This window comes from Schistocerca piceifrons, chromosome X (assembly GCF_021461385.2).
Source record: "Schistocerca piceifrons isolate TAMUIC-IGC-003096 chromosome X, iqSchPice1.1, whole genome shotgun sequence".
NCBI classification, from domain to species: Eukaryota; Metazoa; Arthropoda; class Insecta; order Orthoptera; family Acrididae; genus Schistocerca; species Schistocerca piceifrons.
In genome coordinates this window covers 795,999,578-796,023,241 of record NC_060149.1, presented here as the reverse complement: position 1 = coordinate 796,023,241, position 23,664 = coordinate 795,999,578, and the positions used below count along the sequence as shown (strand labels likewise).

General features: G+C 46.0%; 1 protein-coding gene and 1 pseudogene across 1 annotated transcript in view; both read right to left on the bottom strand.

Moving 5' to 3' along the window:
- The window catches only part of LOC124722708 (calcium/calmodulin-dependent protein kinase type 1-like), a 649,848-nt gene that overhangs the window by 426,108 nt on the left and 200,076 nt on the right, over nt 1-23,664 (bottom strand). The gene's annotated exons all lie outside the window — the stretch shown is intronic.
- On the bottom strand, nt 7,901-8,017 carry LOC124723681 (annotated as a pseudogene).

Sequence of the window (23,664 nt, the reverse complement as noted above, 5' to 3'; positions counted from 1 at the left end):
TTCACGCAATTTGGGTGCATAGTTCCGGAGAAATCAGTACACAGAACAACCATGTCTGGCTGTAATCACGGCCTTGGTACGCCTGGGCATTGAATCAAACAGAGCTTGGATGGCGTGTACAGGTAGCAGCTTCAACACGATACCACAGTTCATCAGGAGAAGTGACTGGGGTATTGTGACGAGCCAGTTGCTCGTCCACCATTGACCCGACATTTTCAATTGGTGAGAGATCCGGAGAATGTGCTGGCCGGGGGAGCAGTCGAACATTTTCTGTATCCAGAAAGGCCCGTACAGGACCTGCAACATGCGGTCGTGCATTATCATATTGGAATGTAGGGTTTCGCAGGGATCGAATGAAGGGTAGAGCCACGGGTCGTAACACATCTGAAATGTAACGTCCACTGTTCAAAGTGCCGTCAATGTGAACAAGAGGTGACGGCGACGCGTAACCAATGGCACTTCATACCATCACGCCGCGTGATACGTCAGTATGCGATTAGGAATACACGCTTCCAATGTGCGTTCACCGCGATGTCGCCTAACACGGATGCGACCATCATGGTGCTGTAAACAGAACCTGGATTCATCCGAAAAAATGACGTTTTGCCATTCGTGCACCCAGGTTCGTCGTTGAGTACACCATCGCAGGCGCTCCTGTCTGTGATACAGCGTCAAGGGTAACCGCATCCATGGTCCCCGAGCTGATAGTCCACGCTGCTGCAAACGTCATCGAGCTGGTCGTGCAGATGGTTGTTCAAGAATGGCTCTGAGCACTATGGGACTTAACGTCTGAGGTTATCAGTCCCCTAGAACTTAGAACTACTTAAACCTAACTAACCTAAGGACATCACACACATCCATGCCCGAGGCAGGATTCGAACCTGCGACCGTAGCGGTCGCGCAGCTCCAGACTGAAGCGCCTAGAAGAGCTCGGCCACTCCAGCCGGCGCAGATGGTTGTTATCTTGCAAACGTCCCCATCTGTTGACTCAGGGATCGAGACGTGGCTGCACGATCCGTTACAGCCATGCGGATAAGATGCCTGTCATCTCGACTGCTAGTGATACGAGGCCGTTGGGATGCAGCACGGCGTTCCGTATTTTACTCCTGAACTAACCGATTCCACATTCTGCTAACAGTCATTGGATCTCGACCAACGCGAGCAGCAATGTCAGATACGATAAACCGCAATCGCGATAGCCTACAATCCGACCTTTATCAAAGTTGGACACGTTATAGTATGCATTTCTCCTCCTTACACGAGGCATCACAACAACGTTTCACCAGGCAACGCCGGTGAACTGCTGCTTGTGTATGAGAAATCGGTTGGAAACTTTCCTCATGTCAGCACGTTGTAGCTGTCGCCATCGGCGCCAACCTTATGTGAGTGCTCTGAAAAGCTAATCATTTGCATATCACAGCATCTTCTTCCTGTCGGTTAAATTTCACGTCTGTAGCACGTCATCTTCGTGGTGTAGCAATTTTAATGGCCACTAGTGTAAATAAACATCATCTTCCAGATGTAGCAACATGCCTGTCAACTTTCGTTGACGTCGCACAACTCTCCCTTGGCGTTGTGGTCTTTTTTACGTCGATGTACATAGGATTTTAACTACGAACTACAATCGGAATACATATTTAAAGCAAGTTTGCAGTAATAATTAATTTATTATCGAAATTACTTCGGTGAAAATGACTATTTTAGAATAATTTTGCATGCCGTATACGAATTAATCATATCCTGTACACTACGAGAGAGTACACGGGAAAATTAGAATCCTTACTGTTAGCTTAGGTGGCGTGAACCTGAGCCTCTGTCCCCAAGCTCTCTCGGCCGAAACGTCATTAACGTTACGGGTGTCGGTGGCGCGTATCAAACTACAATATCGATTTCCTAGGTGACTGGGGGCCGCCGCAAGTTCTGCCACTAGCCAGAACTCAGAGGACGTCCCTCCAAAACGTACCTACAACTTATCAAAAACCTGCTTAACTACTTCTGTGGTCCATTGTTAGAAATTTTAAATATTTTATACACACTGGGCGGCTTTTACACTACTGGCCCGTAGAACTGCTACACCATGAAGATGACGTGCTACAAACACGAAATTTAACCGACATGAAGATGATGCTGTGATATGCAAATGATTAGCTTTTCAGAGCATTCACACAAGGTTGGCGGCGGTGGCGACACCTACAACGTGCTGACTTGGGGAAAGTTTCCAACCAGTTTCTCATACACAAACAGCAAAAATGGCTCAAATGGCCCTGAGCACTATGGGACTTAACATCTATGGTCATCAGTCCCCTAGAGCTTCGAACTACTTAAACCTAACTAACCTAAGGACAACACACACATCCATGCCCGAGGCAGGATTCAAACCTGCGACCGCAGCGGTCGCGCGGTTCCAGACTGTAGCACCTAGAGCCGCTTGGCCACCCCGGCCGGTCAAGTGCAACATGCATGGAACTCCATCCCACAATGCATGCACATTTGCATGCTTACTTTCAAGTTTCTGCTGGTTACACTAGTTATTAGTGTGCCAGTATTGCACATTTGCAATGGCTTATCTCGCGGTTACATTAACATGTTATCTTGCAATGTCAATAACTTAAATATGTTCAAATGGCTCTAAGCACTATGGGACTTAGCATCGGACCTCATCAATCCCCTAGACTTAGAACTACTTAAACTTAACTAACCTAAGGACAACACACACATCCATGCCCGAGGCAGGAGTCGAATCTGCGACCGTAGAAGCCGCGTGGTTCCGGACTGAAGCGCCTAGAACAGCTCGACCACAGCGTTAAATATGTTACCCAGACAAATGTATTCCAAAAACTTAATTACTCAGTAGTAAATATTTTTAAGGTTACGATATTTTTCCCGTCAGTGTGTTTGGTCAACTTTTTCTTCATGCGTTTCCTTGATTTGACCGCGCCTCTTGTTGTCATCTCTACCTCAAGGACAGTTACGGAATTCTACTACTTAAACCTAACTAACCTAAGGACATCACACAACACCCAGTCATCACGAGGCAGAGAAATGCGGTTTTTATCGTATCGCGACATTGCTGCTCGCGTTGGTCGAGATCCAATGACTGTTAGCAGAATATGGAATCGGTGGGTTCAGGAGGAAAATACGGAAAGCCATGCTGGATCCCAACGGCCTCGTATCGCTAGCAGTCGAGATGACAGGCATCTTATCCGCATGGCTGTAACGGATCGTGCAGCCACGACTCGATCCCTGAGTCAACAGATGGGGACGTTTGCAAGACACCAACTATCTGCACGAACAGTTCGACGACGTTTGCAGCAGCGTGGACTACCAGCTCGGAGACCATGGCTGCGGTTACCGTTGACGCTGCATCACAGACAGGAGCGCCTACGATAGGGACCGACTCAACGACGAACCTGGGTGCACGAATGGCAAAACGTCATTTTTTCGGATGAATCCAGGTTCTGTTTACAGCATCATGATGGTCGCATCCGTGTTTGGCGACATCGCGGTGAGCGCACATTGGAAGCGTGTAATCGTCATCGCCAGACTGGCGTATCACCCAGCGTGATGGTATGGGGTGCCATTGGTTACACGTCTAGTTCACCTCTTGTTCGCATTGACGGCACTTTGAACAGTGGACGTTGCATTTCAGATGTGTTACGACCTGTGGCTCTACCCTTCATTCGATCCCTGCGAAACCCTACATTTCAGCAGGATAATGCACGACCGCTTGTTGTAGGTCCTGTACGGGCCTTTCTGGATGCAGAAAATGTTCGACTGCTGCCCTGGGCAGTACATTCTCCAGATCTCCCACCAACTGAAAAAGTTTGGTCAATGGTGGCCGAGCAACTGGCTCGTCACAATACGCCAGTCACTACTCTTGATGAACTGTGGTATCGTGCTGAAGCTGCATGGTCAGCTGTACCTGTAAACACCATCCAAGCTCTGTTTGACTCAATGCCCAGGCGTATCAAGGCCGTTATTATGGCCAGAGGTGGTTGTTCTGGGTACTGATTTCTCACGATCTATGCACCCAAATTGCGTGAAAATGTAATCACATGTCAGTTCTAGTATAATATATTTGCCCAATGAATACCCGTTTATCATTTGCATTTCTTCTTGGAGTAGAAATTTTAATGGCCAGTAGTGTATATTTGGATTTACGAAGGTTGGCAACTATTTATTCACAACCGATACAGAAGCGTTACATGTTTGCACCTGTTACTGTCGTTGAAAGTAGTCACCAGCGTTGTGTAGAACCCGTTGCCAGTGATGTGGAAGGCGTAGTATACCGTTAGCAGAGCCTCTTCTGTTGATGGTGCGAATGGAGCGGTCTAAAGTTACCGTGATTCTCGTGTACGACGGTGATGGTGTTATCCTAACGCATTACGTTCCTCCACGGCAGACCGTCAATGCACAGTATTGCTGTTCGTTTTTGGAGCATCACCTGCGACCAGCTTTGCGAAGGAATCGGCGACACGTAACCTAACGTTCCCTTCTGCGCAACCCACCCATCATTTCGCACGACAATGCGCGGGCGCATATAGCGCATGCTGTGGCTGCTCTGTTTGGTCGGTGGGACTGGGAAGTACTGTACCATCCACCATACTCCCCGGACTTAAGCCTTTGTGACTTCGATTTGATTCCTAAGATGAAGGAACCACTTCGTGGCATTTGCTTCAGAACTGTTCCAAAGATTCGACAGGCACTAGACCGCTCCATTCGCACCATCAACAGAACCGGCTCTGCTAACGGTATACTACGCCTTCCTCATCGCTGACAAACGGGTCCTACACAACGCTGGTGACTACTTTGAAGGACAATAACAGGTGCAAACATGTAACTCTTTTGTATCGGTTGTGAATAAATAGTTGCCACTATTTAAGTCGAACCATCATATTTATAAAATAATGATATAATTTGGTGAAGGTTCTTCTTTGCTAAAGAAAGTTTGTGAATTCTTTTGCTTTGTAAACTCTTTGGAATATTGTGAGTACCGCAGAATGTAAGTAGTGGTGGGCATGCCTCTGATGGTAGCAGACTTTTTCTAAGTTTGTCACCGACAATGTAATTATTGGTGTTTTTGAATGTGGGAAATGTAAAAACGGTGTGCTATTGAAAGATGTGACAAAGAATAAAATTCAAGAAAAATACAGGCATATCTTCATCAGTTATTTAGTCATAAGGAACCTACAAAATCGAAATTGCAGCTGCAAGAACGGACCCCTAGACAAGACATTAAGCCATCGACAACAAGAGCGTGATATGGAAGGTAAGTAAAATGTTATTCTTTTGTATATCTTAAGCCTCTCTAAGCTTTCAATATTTGTGGGCTCTGGCTCTGAGCACTATGCGACTTAACTTCTGAGGTCATCAGTCGCCTAGAACTTAGAACTAATTAAACCTAACTATCCTAAGGACATCACACACATCCACGCCCGAGGCAGGATTCGAACCTGCGACCGTAGCGGTCACGCGGTTGCAGACTGAAGCGCCTGGAACCGCACGGCCAATATTTGTGCAAAGACAGAGAACTTTAATAGTGATGTGTGGGAGGGTAAGACTACAAGTTCTGGTTCACCTTGTATATTACACAGAGATGAGCCACCGGTTTACTTGAGTGTTGATCCATCTTTAGAACGGAATACGCAAACAATTTTATGTGGCATCGATTCGAAAACACTAGGTAGTTTTCCGAAAGTACGTGGCTTCGGATGTCTACGCATGATAGGTTATGGGCTGATTGTGAAAGCGGAACTGGCGCCCGATAGTGATTCAGATGTGTCGTAGGGGGTTCAGATAAGGCGAATTTAGTGCCGAAGTTATCATGTAAGACGTGTATATTTCTATTGTCTATTGCCAAACCACAATTTATGAAAGATGTTTATATTTTATTAATAGGATTAAGTAGGAATAATTAATATTTGTCATTTTGGAAATAATTGTGGTAGCAAGGAATGTCTGCACCAAAGTATTGTTGGCGGGAGAGACCGCACATTGATATAATTTTAAAAAGAGCGGGAGAGACCGCGTATGGATACATTTTAAGAAAAGAGCGGGAAAGACCGCGCATTGATACATTTTGTAATGGTAGCAGGGATTGTCTGCACCAGAAAACATTGTTGGCGGGAGAGACCGCACTTTAGCGTTCGTAGGAAGTCAGTAGTAAATGAGATGTGAAGCGAGTCGGTAGCAGGTCTGAAGCGAGAGGTTGAGAGGAGCTGTGTGCCTGCCAGCCACCAGCTATGATTTACAAGAGATTATAAACGGATGTACAGAGACATCAGCTAACGATTATCATAAGAGGAACTAATATTATTGAATTATTATTTTTTTTTTTTTTTTGAGAAACTCAAGACTACTGAAGGTATGTTTGCGCAATGCTAGTTGTAAGATTATTGTAAAAAGTAAGTCCCATTTGAACGTTTGTAAAATCATTTCATTCACAAAATAATTAATTCTTGCCAGCAATATTGCATTACTGATTATAATCCATCCCAAAAACCATCAACGTAAAACTCTGCAAAGTTTTATTGTTGTCAAGAAAAGGTTTAACTATGAATTACGTAACTTCAGTCAAATTAATTAAAGAATAACGTTAGTTTTGCTATTAAACAATAACGTCGGCTTTGGTAATAAATACAGCCACTTATTATGAGAGCCCACCAGCAGCTAATAGAGTATAGTAAAACAGAGTAAGTATATTCATGTCGCAGTTCGATGTAGCAGTCAGATGGCGATCCAGTAACAGTAAAAAAGGTAAAGAACAGTTTTGGGTTATTGCAGGTAACGACTGAGGGCCACGACGACGACACATTCTATGTTTCGTCGAAATAATCAGAAAATCACTTTTAATAAGGAGGATTTAAATTTGTATGCGAAGATTGAGAAAGAGAATTAATTTCAAACGGAAGATTTCATTTGTTATTATTAAGCAAGAGATAGAAATCCTAAGGGAAGGTTTCATAGGTTATTGTAGAAGGGAAGGTTGCGTAACAAAAGAGATATAGAGGAGACGGGAAGGTTTCAATCAACGTGAGTTCACTATCATGCTCCTAGATCACTGTATCACGATTCTCACCTAGTGACAAGGACCGTGATCCTGCTGGAAGATGCAGTTGCCATCGGGGAAAACATTAAGCATGAAGAGATGCAGGTGGTCCACAATAATATTCCCACAATCTTCAGCTGTCATGGTGTTTTCTACCACAAGTCCCCTGAATGTCCCCCATTAAATGATAGTGCTCCCCCCCCCCCTCCACTGTCCTGCGTCTATGGCGTGGTGCATCTTTCGATCAGCCATTCATTTGGACGAAGGTATCCGGCGTGACTGGCGACCTAGTTTAACAAGAAACGTGATTCAACAGACCAGGCAATACCCTTCCATTGCCCCAAGGTCCAGTCTCTATAGTTTCATGCCCGCTGCAGCAGTAACTGACGATGTCGTTCGGTCACCACGGAAACAAATTGGGGTCTTCTACTGTGGAGCCCCATGTTCAACACCGTACACTGATCGGTGTACTACGAAACACTTACGCATGCTCGAGTACTGTATTCTGTCGGCACGTCTGCTACAGATTGCGGCCTATCAGCGAACAAGCCTCGGACCTCCACATTGTGTGATGAAGTGTGAATGTACAACACCTTATCACTTACTCGTTGTTTCGACGTTCTTCAACGGGCCAATATCGGTTCATAACCATCACTCCGTCTTCAGACCACGAGTGGTCTACCGGGACCATCCTACCGCCGTGTCATCCTCAGAGGATGATGCGGATAGGAGGGGCATGGGGTCAGCACAACGCTCTCCAGGTCGTTATGATGGTATTCTTGACCGAAGCCGCTACTATTCGGTCGAGTAGCTCCTCAGTTGGCATCACGAGGCTCAGTGCACCCAGAAAAATGGCAACAGCGCATGGCGGCTGGATGGTCACCCATCCAAGTACCGGCCACGCCCAACAGCACTTAACTTCGGTGATCTGACGGGAACCGGTGTATCCACTGCGGCAAGGCCGTTGCCTCATAACAATCAGCCGTTTGTGGAAAGTCAATCATGTCTGTGGATTTCCTAGTCTGTGACACGTACTGTCGTTAGAATGATTCCCCATTCGTCTCTGCTCCGGTCAAATTCTTTCCTTACCACGTCACGTGCCTGCATCGCCACCACAGTCACACGGTCTCACGGTGGACAGTGGTCTTACTGTTTTGACTGATTAGTGTATACACTCAGGTGACCCGCCAGGGTAGCCGAGAGCGCTAACGCGCTGCTTCCTAAACTCGGGTAGGCGCGCCGGCCCCGGATCGAATCCGTCCAGCGGATTAACAATGAAGGGCCGGTGTGCCGGCCAGGCTGGATGTGATTTTTAGGCGGTTTTCCACATCCCACTAGATGAATACCGGGCTGGTCCCCAGGCCTCGCCTCAGTTACACGACTCACAGACATTTGAAACGCATTTGCACTATTTCATGACTTACACTAGGCGCAGACAGCTGGGGTACACTATTTCCATCCTGGCGGTTACGGGGTGTCGACAGGAAGGGCATCCCCTTCAAAATTAACCACGCCAAATCAGAATTTACAAAGCAGACCTCGCAGGTCGGGATTAATGCTTGGAAAGAGAGAGTGTATACACTGAGGTAACAGGTCATGGGATGGCGATATGCACATATATAGATGGTGGCAGTACCGCGTACACGAGGTATAAAAGGGCAGTGCACTGGCAGATCTGTCATTATTCCTGTCCGAGCAGCGCTGTGGTCCACACCTACGCGCTCTCCTCTAGGATACTCTGCATTGCAAACTCTGCTTGGCAAGGCTTCCTGCTCCGAAAAAGCAAATTGTCGTGCGCTTTAGAAGCGAGCTGTCGTATTTTTTCGAATCATGCCACTGCAAAGCGGACGACCAGGGTTTTTCGTGTCGCTAAGGCGAAGGGTGTGGCGGGTCGCCGTCTCGCGGAAGTTTTTCTGCCAGTGGCCCTACCTGGCCCCGGTTTAGGGGTTGGGTTCTTCGGGGAAGGAGACCAGACAGCGAGGTCATCGGTCTCATCGGGTTAGGGAAGGACGGGGAAGGAAGTCGGCCGTGCCCTTTCAAAGGAACCATCCCGGCATTTGCCTCGAGCGATTTAGGGAAATCATGGAAAACCTAAATGAGGATGGCCGGACGCGGGATTGATCCGTCGTCCTCCCGAATGCGAGTCCAGTGTCTAACCACTGCGCCACCTTGCTCGGTCCCCAATTTACGACGGACGCTGATCCTGACAAGAACTACGATTGGGACAACGAGTTGGACTCACGCCTGAGGTCACGGATTCAACGGCCGGTCGACTCCCGAGAGAGAAAAAAGAAATGACTGTCGGTAGAAGACCTCACCTCCCAGCTGAAGACGTAAACCGCGAGAATATCTCGGGGTCTTCTGGCAGAAGCGACCGACCTCAGTCGTTAGGGTCTGCAGAGATGGCGGTTACGATGTACCGGCTTGTTACTGACGGACACCACTACCGAAATGAGAGGGACAAGGCAATTGTTTCCACTTGGTGGGTGGTTCACACGCCATCGGCGCATACTGCTGCCGCCAATTCTGGCGCTACCTGGGCGCAAATTACTGCTCCTGGAATGACCGGCAAAAGCCATCCGTACCGGCCGCAACTGCGCCCGATGTGACAGCAGCAGACGCACTGAACGAAGGTCGACATGGATGTTTCCCAAATCTCACGGAACCGCCCTGCCGCAGCCGTAGAGGAATCTTCCACCACCCAGTCCTGGGTGCGCAGGCCAAAGCAGCAAAAGAAGAGGGCGAAGAGAAGGGGTTTCGTCACTACCGACTGGCAGCACACTGCCAGATGGCTTAGATATGATGTGACTGGGGAGGTTGGGTTGTTTGGGGAAGGAGACCAGACAGCGAGGTCATCGGTCTCATCGGGTTAGGGAAGGACGGGGAAGGAAGTCGGCCGTGCCCTTTCAAAGGAACCATCCCGGCATTTGCCTGGAGTGATTTAGGGAAATCACGGAAAACCTAAATCAGGGTGGTCGGACGCGGGATTGAACAGTCGTCCTCCCGAATGCGAGTCCAGTGTCTAACCACTGCGCCACCTCGCTCGGTACACTGGCGGAGCTGTTGAGTTCCAGCAAGTGCGAGCGGCTGGTGCGGAGATTGCAAACCGGTATGGCTACGTGCCGGAAGCAGCTGAAGAAGACGGGACGACGCTGCCACAGCTGAAGCAGCCGCCTCGCCCACCAGCAATCATCATCCGGTGGTCAGGAGGCTACGAGACCTTCCACAAGCAGATCCAGTCTGTCGCCAAATCTTGCTGCGTTCGCGGAGGAGGCACCGACATGTGCAAGGTCTAATGGTGCAACTGTGGCGAGCCTTATGTGGCAAGCTACAGGGGCAGCAACGCCTTCGGTCACAAGACAACCACCGGAAGTTTCCAGCCGGGGAACAGCTTCGCCGACGCCGCCAGGGTGGGGAGTGGAGGGGGGGGGGGGGGGGGGGGGGAGCGCCACCAGCGAGCGACAAGGCTGCGCAGTCAACTGCGCCACAGGCCATAGGAGGTGGGCGCAGACCTCAGACAGAGCAAAGCGCCCCCTTCGCAGAATGGAAAACACATGCCACAGCCACTGGACAGCACCCCAGTGACGAACAACAACGTCGCAACCATCGGAACGGGCGCCAGCTTAACTCACAAGGGAACCTCCGCATCGCACCCCCCTCAGAGTTAGTTATAAGTTGGCACAGGAATAGGCCATGAAAAACTGAACACAGATCTATCGAGAAAACAGGAAGAAGTTGTATGGAACTATGAAAAAAATAAGCAAAATATACAAACTGAATAGTTCGTGTGCAAGATAAGCCACATCAAGGACGTGTACACTGAGGAGCACCGTGGTCCCGTGGTTACCGTGAGCAGCTACGAATTGAAGGTCCCTGGTTCAATGCTCCCTCGGGTGAAAAGTTTTAATTTTTTATTTTCAGACAATTATCAAAGTTCATGCACTCAGACATGATCAACTTCGCTCTCCAAATTCCAGGACATGTTCAGATTTGCTTGGACACATGCAGGATTTGACGGTCTACACACGGAAAAACTTGAAAACGTTAAAAACGTTTGTTTTGACAGAGCACAGGGAAAGCTGTGCGACTGCGAAACTGTTGCATTCATTTGTTGCCATTTATGTGACAAACTCTTATGTTTTCATCACTTTTTTGGGAGTAATTATCACATCCACAAGGAAACCTAAATCGGGCAAGGTAGAAGAATCTTTTTACCCATTCGCCAAGTGTGCAAGTTAGATGGGTCGACAACATATTCCTGTAATGTGACGCACATGCCGTCACCAGTGTCGTATAGAATATTTCAGACGTGTTTTCCTGTGGACGAATCGGTTGACCTATAAATTTGCGATCAAATGTTTTCGGTTCCTATTGGAGAGGCACGTCCTTTCGTCTACCAATCGCACGGTTTTGCGGTGCGGTCGCAAAACACAGATACTAAACTTATTACAGTGAACAGAGACGTCAATGAATGAACGGTCAGATCGTAACTTTGCGTAAATAAAGTAAGTAAAATTTTTATCCGAAGGAGGACTCGAACCAAGGACCTCTCGTTCCGCAGTTTTTTTTTTTTTAACGTATATAGACTTTTATTTACAAAATAACAAATTCGTTTTACAAAATACAGTTTACATTTTACTTGTAGAGACGAGACAATCCATTCTTTATTTTTATTTTTCTGTTACTGTACTGTCCAGGTAATTATTTCATTTGGTATTTTTTTTTTTAATTTTTTTAAATTGATCACTCTAACCACGGGACCACGGCGCTCTTCAGTTTACATACTACTTGATGTTGCATAGCTTACACTTGGACTACTCAGTTTGTATATTTTGCTTATTTTTTCATAGTTCCACACAACTTCTTCCTGTTTTCTCGATTGATCTGCGTTCAGTTTTTCAAGGCCTATCCACTGCGTCAATTTATAACTAAATATGAGGGGGGTGCGATGGGGAGGTTCCCTTGTCAGTACGCTGCTGCAGCACTGCACCAGCTTATGAGCCAATGCCCGGCACTCCTCGAAGCAGCAACAGCGATCCTCCAGGCCAATGCCGTCAAAAACCAGGGACATCATGGATAATGCCCATATCTATGACCTGACGATATGCACGTTCAAAGCGACCGGACTATGTCCCCAGAAGGGCGAATTTCACCAGTTCCTACGGGACGAGAATGTTAACATCGACATCTGCATCTACATGGACACCCTGCAAATCACACTTAAGTAACTTACAGAGGGTTCATCGAACCACTTTCACAATAATTCTCTATTCTTCCAATCTCGAACAACGAGCGGAAGTAAAGAACATCTACACTACTGGCCATTAAAATTGCTACACCAAGAAGAAACGCAGATGATAAACGGGTATTCATTGGAAAAATATATTATACTACAACTGATATGTGATTACATTTTCACGCAATCTGGTCGTAATAACGGCCTTGATACGCCTGGGCATGGAGTCAAACAGAGCTTGGATGGCGTGTACAGGTACAGCTGCCCATGCAGAATCAACACGATACCACAGTTCATCAAGAGTAGTGACTAGCGTATTGTAACGAGCCAGTTGCTCGGCCACCATTGACCACACGTTTTCAGTTGGTGACAGATCTCGAGAATGTGCTGGCCAGGGCAGTAGTCGAACATTTTCTGTATCCAGAAAGGCCCGTACAGGACCTGCAACATGCGGTCGTGCATTATCCTGCTGACATGTTGGGTTTCGCAGGGATCGAATAAAGGGTAGAGCCACGGGTCGTAACACATCTGATATGTAACGTCCACTGTTCAAATTGTCGTCAATGCGAACAAGAAGTGACCGAAAATTGTAACCAGTGGCAGCCGATACCACCACGCCGGGTGATACGCCAGTATGGCGATGACGAATACACGCTTGTGCGTTCACAGCGATGTCGCCAAACACGGATGCGACCATCATGATGCTGTAAACAGAATCGGGATTCATCCGAAAAAATGACGTTTTGCCATCCGTGTTCGTCGTTGAGTACACCATCGCAGGCGCTCCTGTCTGTGATGCAGCGTCAAGGGTAACCGCAGCCATGGTCTCCGAGCTGATAGTCCATGCTGCTGCAAACGTCGTCAACTGTTCGTGCAGATGGTTGTTGTCGTGTAAACGTCCCCATCAGTTGACTCAGGGATCGAGACGTGGCTGCACGATCCGTTACAGCCATGCGGATAAGATGCCTGTCATCTCGACTGCTAGTGATACGAGGCCGTTGGGATCCGGCACGGCGTTCCCTATTACCCTCCTGAACCCACCGATTCCATATTCTGCTAACAGTCATTGGATCTCGACCAATGCGAGCAGCAATGTTGCGATACGATAAACCGCAATCGCGATAGGCTACAATACGACCTTTATCAAAGTCGGGAACGTGATGGTACGCATTTCTTCTTCTTACACGAGGCATCACAACAACGTTTCACCAGGCAACGCCGGTCAACTGGTGTTTGTGTATGAGAAATCGGTTGGAAACTTTCCTCATGTCAGCACGTTGTACGTGGCACCACCGGCGCCAACTTTGTGTGAATACTCTGAAAAGCTAATCATTTGCATATCACAGCATCTTCTTCCTGTCGGTTAAATTTCGCGTCTGTAGCACGTCACCTTCGTGGTGTAGCAATTTTAACGGCCAGTAGTGTATATCTTTCCGTGCGTGCCCTGTTGCCCTTGTTTTATTATGATCGTTTCTCCCTATGTAGGTCGGCGCCAACTAAATATTTTAACAATCGGAGGAGAAATTTGGTGATTGAAATTTCGGGAGAAGATTCCATCGCAACGAAAATCGCTTTTGTTTTAACGATGTCCACCCCATATCCCGTATCATGTCTGTGACACACACTCCCCTATTTCTCGATAATACAAGACGTGACGCACTTCTTTGAACTTTCTCGAAGTACTCCGTTAACCCTATCTGGTAACGATTTCACACCGCGCAGCAGTACTCCAACAGAGAACGGAGGAGCGTAGTGTAGGCAGTTCGTGCAAAAATCCTTCGCCTGCTACACTTTCGGAATTATGGACGGTTATAGAGACAGCATGGTTCACTATTTGTGCAGATGACTTCCAACGACTTGTCAAGTCTATGTCACGTCGAGCTGCTCTACGCCGGACTAAAGGAGATCCGTCAGGATATTGGAGGAATCCCATGACTCTTCTCACCTCAGAATATATATTCCGGGTGTCTTTCCTAAGAGCCATTAGATGCATTTTCTCCGATGTATCGGCAGGTATTTACAGTTTCGTTCTTACAATGTGTAGCCGAAATCAGCAAAAACAAAAATTGCTCATCACATCTTTCATGCAACGCCCATTTTCAACAGAAAGCGTCGATTTGATTCCCGTTAGAAACAAAATTGTTTTTAAATCGAGATTTTTCGTACCATACGATTGAGCGATCCCAAATTAGTGTAGTGCGCTATTTGGTTTAAACATATGTATTTACAGGACCAATACAACACAGCAGAACTTTTGTTCGCCAGACTTTCGTTACCCGACTTACTCCATCCCGTGTGTCGTCCTGGCCAGCGGTGTCTGCGACCGCAAATCCAACAGGGCTTCTCAGTCTTGGAACCAATTTGGGACAATAGGCACTTAAGTTTGGGTTGGGTTGTTTGGGGGAAGAGACCAAACTGCGAGGTCATCGGTCTCATCGGATTAGGGAAGGACGAGGAAGGAAGTCGGCCGTGCCCTTTCAAAGGAACCATCCCGGCATTTGCTTGGAGCGATTTAGAGAAATCACGGAAAACCTAAATCAGGATGGCCGGACGCGGTGTTGAACCGTCGTCCTCCCGAATGCGAGTCCAGTGTGCTAACCACTGCGCCACCTCGCTCAGTTAATAGGCACTTAAGATCCTACTTTAAAAATGGTTTGTTTGTAATTGAAAGAAACCTCCGCTGTCCGCTGACACTGGACTTCCCATGAAAAAAGGAATGAGCAATGTTTCTTGTGCCGACTCCTCCTACACATTGTAAAAACGAAATTGAAAATATCTACCATGCCTAATGCGGTACTGGAATACCGTGGGCATTCGGAACAGTTTCCACTCATCTCGAATCGAGAAATACTGGCCCTGTACGGTTTTCAATGGAATTTTCTAAAATTGTTCCTGCAAGTTCTGGTAACGATGATGGAACTGAATTGCAATCACACATCCTTGTTGACAAAGTAGACCAAAAAGGCTCAATAATATTGAGATATGGAGACTGTGGTGAAAAGAGGATATGCGAAAATTCACACTTGTGCTCACAACACCACTCCTAGACGATGTGATCAGTGTGAAGAGGGGCCCTGATGTCTTCTAACATAGCATCACCACTGAGCAACAAATATTGTACCATGGGATGGATCTGTTCATCTAAAAAGGTCACATAATCCTTGACAGAAATGCTATCTTCCAGAGTAACATTGCGGCACATAGAATCCCACGATATGTCTGCCGAAATCATCACAGAACCCCTACCTTGTTTCAATCTTGGAACGCAAACTCAGCCCGAACTTGGGAATAGTGTGAAGCAAGACCTGACCAAATGACTCTCTTATACTGCTCCGTAGTCCAAATTTTACGGCTTAGTCACCACATTTTCCTGTTACGGCCATTTGCATCCCTGTTGAGTGGTTCAAATGGTTCAAATGGCTCTGAGGACTATGGGACTTAACATCTGTCGTTAGTCCCCTAGAACTTAGAACTAGTTAAACATAACTAACTTAAGGACATCACACACATCCATGCCCGAGGCAGGATTCGAACCTGCGACCGTAGCGGCCTCGCGGTTCCAGAACTGTTGAGTGGTTTTGGGATTCCAGCTCGCCAGCTTGCCCTGCAGTCCCCAGCTTTTGGAGCTCCCTTCTTTTAATGATGGTGCTAATAGGGTTTGCGACATTCAGTTCTGTATTGACTTTTCCAGCTCTTGTCTTATTTTTCAGCGCAACGCTCTTCAACGACCGTCCGCGACGATCACTCAACACACGCTTTCGTCCACGTTTTAAGTTAGCAAATGATGTTTTATCCGGTTTCCCTGTATGCTGAATAAACCTTCGGTACTGTCCTCCTGAAACATCGAACACTTCGGCTCCCTTGGTTACTGAGGCACCCACATTACGAGCACCAACAATTTGCCCACGTTCGAATTTACTTAGCTCTGACATAATGCACACAAAACTGCACAGATCAGTGTTCTGACCACGAATGACACTTGCAACTTATCGCACATATGCCGTTCGTGATCAAATACAACAGCGCAACCCGCAGGCCTGTAGCTTTGCTACCATCTGCATTTATGTTTAAACATGTATTTTTCGCGGAGTTGCCACATTTTTGTCCGTTTGTGTGTGTGTGTGTGTGTGTGTGTGTGTGTGTGTGTGTGTGTGTGTGTGTGAAAATAGGATAAGACGCTATGTCTGTCAGTAAGATAAAACCACGGGAAGCGGAAAGATTGTGAGAGAGGATGTCCTGTCAACGTAGCGGGCAGCGCATTTAGCAGAGGCGTGCGAAGAAAAGAGCTTTCGAGTCTCACAAACAACCTATCCTGATGAAATAATACTATATCAGTTCACGTATGTTGATTTCAAGGGAGAAGTAGACAATGAATTATGCTCACGGTACTGTTTGTAATATGGAAGATGTACGGTGGCAGAGAGAGCTTTTATTTGATTGCAGTCCCCTCAATACAATGTCGACGTCCGCAGCTCGTGGTCGTGCGGTAACGTTCTTGCTTCCCGCGCCCGGGTTCCCGGGTTCGATTCCCGGCGGGGTCAGGGATTTTCGCTGCCTCGTGATGACTGGGTGTTGTGTGTTGTCCTTAGGTTAGTTAGGTTTAAGTAGTTCTAAGTTCTAGGGGACTGATGACCATAGATGTTAAGTCCCATTGTGCTGAGAGCCATTTGAACAATGTTGACCATTCAAGTAATCAACCAACACACATGAATAACCAACATGGGAAAATATATTTCATGTTTTAGTTCGAGCACAGGACACTATAACAGGTGTCCTGAACGCTCATAAAATACACACAACAAGAAAAGTTTTACATCACCCCGGTTCCCAGAACTCCTGGAGGTAGATATTGTCTGTGGATGTTATATCACAGACACAGTCCCTTTGACGCATCACTACACCCGCCCAAAAGATGTAAACAACCATGCATGAGCCGCGCCTATTACACGGACGGGTTCCGACAGCTGATCAGTTCCAGTCATTCCACCAGGAAGGAGGTACACGGCTCGTGTTGTCTGTAGTTCAACCATTCTTATACGCTCAATATCGCGGTTCGATCGCGTCCGCATTGTTACTTTGTGCCAGGAAGAGCTCTCAGGGAAGTGTCCAGGCGTCTCGGAGTTAACCGAAGCGATGTTTTTCGGACATGGAGGAGATACAGAGAGACAGGAACTGTCGATGATATGATCGCTCAGCCCGCCCAAGGGCTACTACTGCAGTGGATGACCGCTACCTACGGATTATGGCTCGGAGGAACCCTGACAGCAAAGCCATCATGTTGAATAATGCTTTTCGTGCAGCCACAGGACGTTGTGTTACGACTCAAACCGTGCGCAATAGGCTGCATGATGCTCAACTTAACTCCCGACGTCCATGGCGAGGTCCGTGGCAGTATGTGGCAGTACAATGCACCTAATACGACAAACGTATTTTTTGGGGGGTGTCCGGATACTTTTCATCACATAGTGTATCTCTCTTGAACAAATCTTCCACTTTTTCTGAATTTGTAATGATTTATTCGTCTGTACATGTACGTCACAGCTATCGATTTTCGTCCCATTCAGGTGATAATTCCTTTGTGGTGCGTCGTTCCTTTTTTGTGTTGGAACATATTACATTCAGCTACGCCTCATGCTCTACCGATCAATTACTAGAAATGCTTCATCGGTATATAAAGTCGTAACCAATTGTTCCCGCCCCTTTGATGGCGTTACGCTGAACTGCTTGATGTGAGCTGTAGACTGAGAAACAGGCGAACAGACGGAACGCGGTCATGTTAATAGCATTGTATGAGTGTTCCGCGATGTGTCACATCTTTAGCGCTAAACCGAAGGAAGGGCACATTATTTGAACAAAAACTTACTTCTGTGGGCCTAGCATAAAAGGCAAAATGCATTGGAACTCACACGAGTTCCACATCTTTAAATGAATTATATCTTGGTAGAGGCGTGTGCATGTGAACAGTGAGAGAAAATCGCCACACGACACTCTCACGGTGTTGATGTCAGTCAAATAGTGTTTTGTCGTGTTTGTTAATACTGCCAAAAACCGTATCAAGTCAAATGATAGAAGGTTAGGACTTAGAGCGCCGTCTTCGATGAAGCCATCAAAGTGTGAACACAAGCCCGGATAACACAGGCTGGTGATGGTGGAGTCCTTTTCAGTGAAACCATCCTGTTACATAAAATGGTTGAAGCTTTCACAGACGTTTCTTTATGTGTTACTTCTTGTTCCTTTGTTTTTCTCACGTTTCGCGAGCACGAGCGACTAGAATTATCAAAGATTCAACCTGCTTTGTTAGTGAGTACCTCTTTGACAATGTAAGGCACTCCTACAGGCGAAACTGCAGAAAATCGCTAAACGACCGTCGGCCGAAGAACCCGAGACGAGTGCTAACAGACTTCATATCAACCATTCTGTTGTTCGCACTAAGTGATAAGGAAAACCTGCCACCTCGCACAGTAATAATGTGAGTCAAATGCCAACTATACAGGGTGCCACAGAAATGTTGCGACAAATTTCAGAGGGTTATAGACGATGGGTTGAGAAACAAATCAAGGTTAGGAAACCTTGTCGCCGGCCGAAGTGGCCGTGCGGTTAAAGGCGCTGCAGTCTGGAACCGCAAGACAGCTACGGTCGCAGGTTCGAGTCCTGCCTCGGGCATGGATGTTTGTGTTGTCCTTAGGTTAGTTAGGTTTAACTAGTTCTAAGTTCTAGGGGACTAATGACCTCAGCAGTTGAGTCCCATAGTGCTCAGACCCATTTGAAACCTTGTCCAGAAACATCATACAACGAAGCTACTTAGCGTTGAAGTTCAGAAATGTTCAAATGTGTGAACATTGTTGGATTTAACTGCTATGGTCATCAGTCCATAAGCTTACACACTACTTAACCTAAATTATCCTAAGGACAAACACACACACACACACACACACACACACACACACACACACACACACCTATGCCCGAGGGAGGACTCGAACCTCCGCCGGGACCAGCCGCACAGTACCGTTGAAGTTACAGGCTCTGGCGTCTGCCACTACCCCCCCCCCCCCCTCCCCCCCACCCATACTTCGGCTGCAAACGTGATTTTGTACGCTTGTTAGCTATTAGTGACCGCGATTAATTTCAACGATCACCAAGGGAAAAGATGAAGCTAACCCCTGCGTAGGCAGGTCTTTTCTGATATGAATACGATGCTCCGTTGTCTTAGTGGATGACGATTCAGGTCACGGGTCCCCATCGAAGCTATTTTTTTCTCCTGGAACCCTCAATAATCCTCAATTTTTTCGGTATACAAGACAAAAACACACTACAGACGGAAACCCGTGTCCGAAACAGTCATTCGTCAAGGCAACAGGCATTCATCGGAGACAGGACCTGTGCACAAAGTAGCTAGCTCCACCTTCTCCAGCCAGCCGTAGTGGCCGAGCGGTTCTAGGCGCTTCAGTCCGGTCGCGGGTTCGAATCCTGCCTCGGGCATAGATGTGTGTGATGTCCTTAGGTTAGTTAGGTTTACGTAGTTGTAAGTCTAGGGGACTGATGACCTCAGATGTTAAGTCCCATAGTGCTTAGAGCCATTTGAACCACCTTCTCCACAAGCGACCGTCCCCGTCAGTTGCGATCTCTGAAAAACAACATTGCGAGACATTCCACCTACGGTCCAGATGACTCTAAGCACTATGGGACTTCAGATCTGAGGTCATCAGTCCCCTAGACTTAGAACTACTTAAACCTAACTAACCTAAGGACATCACACACACACCCATGCGCGAGGCAGGATGCGAACATGCGACCATATCAGCTGTGCGGTTCCGGACTGAAGCGCCTAGAACCGCTCGGTCACAGCGGCCGGCGCCTACGGTCCATCAGTGTACAATATGCTGCTGCCGAAGGGCTAGCCGAGGGCAAGGCGCTGGCGCCTGTAATTTCGACGCTCTGTAGCTTCGTTGGATATTTCTGGACGCGGGTTCCTATCCTCGATTTGTTAATCAAGACATCCTCTACAACCCCTCTAAGCTTGTCCCAACATTTCTGGAACACCCTGTAGCTGTATGCTAAGTAGTTTTATATGCAAAGTTTTCTATGAACGAATCATATTAAGTGTGTTACGTAGAAATGGATAAATTCAAATATACTTCTGTCACACTGCCTTTGTTGAAATGGGAGAGTGATTAGTATGTTCTATAATTCTCGTGAAGGTGATTTGCATGAAGGATGTCTAAAAACTGGCACCACAGACAAAAACATTGAGCAAGTGTACAATAAATTACTGGAAGATCTGAAATGAAAGGTACGTAAAACAGTTAACGCACCAGAAAAATCTGGAAAAGTGTATCATTTAACTATGTTGAAGTTTCGTGCAATATGGGTGATTTATCTGTTGACTGCGGTCCAAATGCAAATGAGAGAAAGAATTGAGAAAGACGTCAGAGCCAATTAAGAAATGATCTCGTTGATTTCATGTTCCGTTTTGTTACTGTAGGTGTATCGTAGATCCACCACTTCGTGCCAGAAACACAACACCAATCACATCTGTGGGGAGAAATCGTTGGCCCTATGCTATAAAACATGTATTCTATATTTTCTGCCAGAAAGGTTATGGCCAGTATTTTCTGGCTTTTTCTTTTTGATACTTGCAAATACTACGCACCTCTTCTGGACCAGCTGGACGAAGACATACTCTAGATGAGGTCTCATTAACCTAAGCAAAAAATCATCTCTCCTCAAGACAATGATATACTATGCACCTAAGGTTTAGCAGTAGGAAAACAGAGATTTGAAGTTCAAATTGTTCAAACGTCTATCCTATTCATTATTTTTTATGTCACCCGATTCCTACTTATTCTCACGCCCGCAGAAATTTGTAATTGCACATCGATTTATCGATTTACGTCCAACGGAAACGTTATAACAGCTGAATTTGTGTATGTTACAGGTCTTCGAGAACAGTTCAGTAACGAATCTACAGAAAAAAATGGATGAAAGGAAATATCTTTTTTAAAATACCTAAAACGCAATCTTTCACTGCCAAGCCAAAAGTATTTCTCCTTACCGCCGTAGTTTAATGGCCACGCATGGTTTTAACAACGCATTAAGCGCAAATATTCCTAGATCGGGGTCGATGTTCATGGTCGTTTTCTTTGAGCCGATTAGTACTGAACTGTCTGCTGCAACATCAGTTCGAGGGTATCAGTGGCGTCGAAGAGTTTACATTTCAAATACATTTGCACGAACTAGGACAATGTATTATGTTGAAACCACAGACGGGTCGTAACTACAAATTCGAAATCGTTCGGGAACGACTCGTTTAAGGACTTATGTTTACTGAACCGTTTTTTATTTTATCGTATGATTTTACCCGTCTAAGTACTCGATATTGATTATGATATGCAGTATATGCAGCCAGCTGAAAGTTTTAACATCACCATCATAAACACAAACACAAACACAAACTCTCTCTCTCTCTCTCTCTCTCTCTCTCTCTCTCTCTCTCTCTCTCACACACACACACACACACACACACACACACACACACACCATCGGTGTCCAATAAGTTTGAAAACTGTGTTGTGCAAGTTGCTGTTATGATTTTTCTCCTCTGTAAAACCTTAATAATAGTGCACCTACCTTATATTAATGTAACACTATGCCGTTAAAGAAGTAACTGGCATTAGTCACATTGATGTTCGTAAGTTACTAATTCCTGTTAACGAATAATACTGCTTAATCTTTTGTACAATTAGCTTAATGCATTGTAACACAGCCCAATAAATAATTTAGTACATCATTAAAGAGCTGCAACATCAGTACCCACAGCTGGCGGTCACGTAAATACGCAGACGTTTAACAACATTACTATAATTATAGTGACGAAACAAGGTTACTATAGCTTTTTTTTTTCAAGGGGGTCTGAAAACCGTACAATTAACGCTCTAATAGTGGATAAAAGTATAGATATTACACATAGATGCAAACTGTAGCACATCATTTTACTGCACACACACATTTAGCCCCGTTTTTTATATCTATACGTACATCCACAGTCGGGAAGCCACGTAATGACGTCTGGTGGAAGATTCATAGCGAATCAGTATTATTTTAAGCTCTATACCTCATTCGGATAGTGCACGAGCACAATTGTCGATACGTTTCCATACAGACTGAATTTTACTCTCATTGGCATCTTGCGAGACGTACGTTTTTTACTGAATCGTCTCGGAACGTCCACATTTAGACGTTCTGGGACTAATTCCTTACCGAGTGAGGTGGCGCAGTGGTTAGACACTGGACTCGCATTCGGGAGGACGACGGTTCAATCCCGCGTCCGGCCATCCTGATTTAGGTTTTCCGTGATTTCCCTAAATCACTCCAGGCAAATGTCGGGATGGTTCCTCTGAAAGGGCACGGCCGACTTCCTCCCCCATCCTTCCCTAATCCGATGAGACCGATGACCACGCTGTCTGGTCTCCTTCCCCAAAACAACCAACCAACCAACTAATTCCTTACGTGATACAGAACCACTGTCACCGCCCGAGACAGTGTGTGGTTAAGTCACTGGGATCGTATTTTTGTTTACATTTTCGCTCCATCCGTTTCGTTGCCGGTATAGTCAACTATCAACCTGTGAATGATTTTGATACGTTGACTGAGTTTACATTGTATTACAAACAGTCATGGATTTTTTTTTTAGTCAGCAGAAAAATGTTTGATTTCATAAGTACTGAATGCTTCTCCTGTTGCTAGTGTCACGTCCATGTTTATTCTGTTCTCTGTGTAGCTTTCTTTTCTCATCAAGATTTTGTATTCCTCTGAGCCTATCCCGAATGATTTTCTATGTACATGGTGCTTAGTATCTCTGCTACAGGACCATTGCTGATGTTTCGACATTTTAATATTTTGCACGGCACACATTGTTCTAATGCGAACCCAACAATGTTCTTGGACGGTCTTCTTGAATGTTTGCTGCTGGCTGCTCAGATACTTGTCATTTGTCTTAGCGAATTTTATTCCTGTTTTCTCAGACGTTTCTTTCAGTATGAGTAGTCACTGATTCTGCAACAGACGTTTCATTGTTTTCCGTTCATAAAATTTACGTTAGCCACTCGACAATACTATGATCAGCCAAAACAGTGACTACTACTATACTTTAATTACACAAACACGTAATTGATACCAATATTTCTATAATTACCATTTCAAACTACACGTTGAAGTTATACCTTTCTTAAAATTTTCGCCGGAATGAAAAAAAATTACATCAAACGGTTTCAGAATTATTTGATGCTAACTGCTTAGATGACCCACTCTGCAATGGAATCAAAAGTTCCAGCGTTACTTATTTTTTCACGTAAGCCAGTTTTCTGTTGCAAGCACTATG